This window comes from Muntiacus reevesi, chromosome 11 (assembly GCF_963930625.1).
Source record: "Muntiacus reevesi chromosome 11, mMunRee1.1, whole genome shotgun sequence".
Taxonomy (NCBI): Eukaryota; Metazoa; Chordata; class Mammalia; order Artiodactyla; family Cervidae; genus Muntiacus; species Muntiacus reevesi.
The window spans coordinates 59,648,059-59,650,983 of NC_089259.1; the positions used below are offsets into that span (position 1 = coordinate 59,648,059).

The 2,925-nt window shown below is 33.5% G+C and overlaps 1 non-coding gene across 1 annotated transcript; it reads right to left on the bottom strand.

Annotated features, from left to right (window-relative positions):
- Nucleotides 1-441: 441 nt before the first annotated feature.
- LOC136144575 (U6 spliceosomal RNA) lies at nt 442-548 on the bottom strand. Its single transcript, XR_010658592.1, has one exon. It is a non-coding gene; the product is annotated as a U6 spliceosomal RNA (small nuclear RNA).
- Nucleotides 549-2,925: the final 2,377 nt, after the last annotated feature.

A 2,925-nucleotide genomic window follows, 5' to 3' on the forward strand; every position in this document is an offset into this window, starting at 1 on the left:
CTGAAAGGGAAAGAGATGCTTATATACTGTTTTTTTTATTTATTTTTTATTTATTTTTTTTTATTAGTTGGAGGCTAATTACTTCACAGCATTTCAGTGGGTTTTGTCATACATTGACACGAATCAGCCATAGAGTTACATGTATTCCCCATCCTGATCCCCCCTCCCACCTCCCTCTCCACCCGACTCCTCTGGGTCCTCCCAGTGCACCAGGCCCGAGCACTTGCCTCATGCATCCCACCTGGGCTGGTGGTCTGTTTCACCACAGATAATATACATGCTGTTCTTTCGAAACATCCCACCCTCACCTTCTCCCACAGAGTTCAAAAGTCTGTTCTGTACTCCTGTGTCTCTTTTTCTGTTTTGCATATAGGGTTATCGTTACCATCTTTCTAAATTCCATATATATGTGTTAGTATGCTGTAATGTTCTTTATCTTTCAAAAATATGGAACGCTTCACGAATTTGCGTGTCATCCTTGCGCAGGGGCCATGCTAATCTTCTCTGTATCGTTCCAATTTTAGTATATGTGCTGCCGAAGCAAGCACATATACTGTTTTTTAAAAGGTGTGTTTATTCTCTTATTTTGAAAATTGTGAAATACATCCATGCTCTTAATTGGGAATTTATTTGACAGATATGAGATGTGAAATGGGACTTTAAAGACTACTGGCTTTGAATCCTAACTCATTGCTTAAATGGCATATAATTGGCTGTAATTACTTAAATAACATTTATTAATGTTTAAGGTAATATTTAAGGAAACAACAAACATGAATAGGTTTATCATGTGTATGGGCTTTCTTCACTAAATGTTGCTTAACAATTATTTCCTCTTTGAAAATGTAAAAACATAAGTCGGAATATACATATTGTGAAATTTTAATTTTAAATTCAGGTATTTTAAGAAAATAAATAAGATTAGTACAGGACAACAAGATTTGTCCATGAGAATAATCTGATAACTAGCATTAGAAAAACTAATAACCTCAAATAAGATGAGGCAGATACGTCAATAATAATGAGAACTGTGAGCCCTCTATGTAGGATAGGAGGGTAAGTAAGTCCTTACTGCAAATGTAGGCATTGTTAAAGAGACAGTTCTGTGGAACTGAGACCCTGCTTTCTTGGGGTAGCATTATGGATAATTGTTGATCTATTAGAACAGGAGTCCACAAACTTCAGAATCTAATGCCTGATTACCTGAAGTGGGTCTGATGTAATAAAAGCAGAAATAAAGTGCACAATAAATATAATGCATTTGAATAATCCTGAAACCATCCTTCCCCCCTCCAGGTCCATGGAAAAATTGTCTTCACCACAAAGCTGGTCCCTGGTGCCAAAAAGTTTGAGGATAGTTGTTAGAGTACTGTTGGACTACTGAACCACACACACACAGAGTTTAGTTATATTCTGGTACTCTACACAAGTTCTTTTTATGTGATTAAATCGCTGAAAACAGGCAGACTCTGTAAAAGATAAGACATGACCCCCAAAAGTCACCACTATTGCACCTATTGTCAGCTACATTATTTGATAGGAAGAAGACCCAAATATTGAAAACATACTACCTTGGGTCCAACTATAGACCAATGGAGGAAGCTGTCTTTTTCCTTATTCCCCTATATAATATAATGTATGTCTGTACATACATGTACATAATGTATGTACATATAATGTGTGTCTCTCATTCTCGTTGTTTTCCCCCTTTTGTTCTTAGGTACTTGAAGTTAAGATGGGACAACTGAGTGGGCTCACATGCTATACACTGTTTAAAGTCCTCTAGAAATCACAATTTAAGAGCTTCTTACAACAGTTCTTAAATACTGTCAGGTGAAACAATAGGAGACAGTCATTAATCAATGTATTCAGGTTTTCATTGTATCCATCTATATCCTTTTGAAACAGAGATGTTCATGTATGCACTCACATATATGCATACTTCAAAAAGAGAGGAAAAGTTGACAAGGATGGTGTGACAATGGGTTTGAGTTACTGTTTTGAATATGAACAAAGTAATGCCTTCCGTGAAATACTGCTCATTATATTAAAGGAAAGGTCCATAACTTTGATACCCACAATCTTTGCATGTTTTTGCTTTGTTTTTTCTTTAAAAAATTATCTGATTTAATCATAAAGATAAGTAAGCATACATATAATTCTATATATCATATATATATTGACCACATTTTTTCAATTATTAGGATTGGATAAGTTCTCAGAACATAGATATGCTAAGCATTTCCTGGTTAGAAGTAAATAGTATGCATGTAAATAGAAGATATATGAATTGGTTGAACTTTCATGTGAAAAACTATGGAAATTGAAGCAAAATTGAGTTAACTTTAAAATCTTAGAGACTATTATAAAAATGAATATAAACACAGTATGAACTTGTTATTTGTCATTTATATGAGTCTTTGAAAAGCTTTAAAGTGTTTAAATAAAGCCCTTCACATTTTCATTGTAGTATTAAAGTCTCTGCCATAAAATATCAAAACCTTTAAGGCAACACAAAAATTTTAAGATGTCTTATCAGCTCACATAGATGACATTAAATTCCAGAAAAGTAATCATAGAACACAGCAGGTGTTGATCTCAAGAATATTAATGAAGAAAATGGCATAATTAATATTCTCAAAGTCCCGCATGTAATATTTCTATTTGAGCACGGCTAGAAAAGGTGTCAAAACTGCAAACTTTGTATTTGAGAGATTTTATTTTAGTTTTGCAAAATATGTGGAACATGACAGTATTTTTAAAAAATAAAACAAAAACCCCTTATTCAAAATAAATATTTTGTCATTTGCATATAGTTTGAAGATTTCATTCAATAAATGCATTATTAATATTCAATTCTTACACATCTGTTTCCAACAAGAGAAATTAGCTCTATTCCTCCCAGATTTTCCCTCTTATGAATAA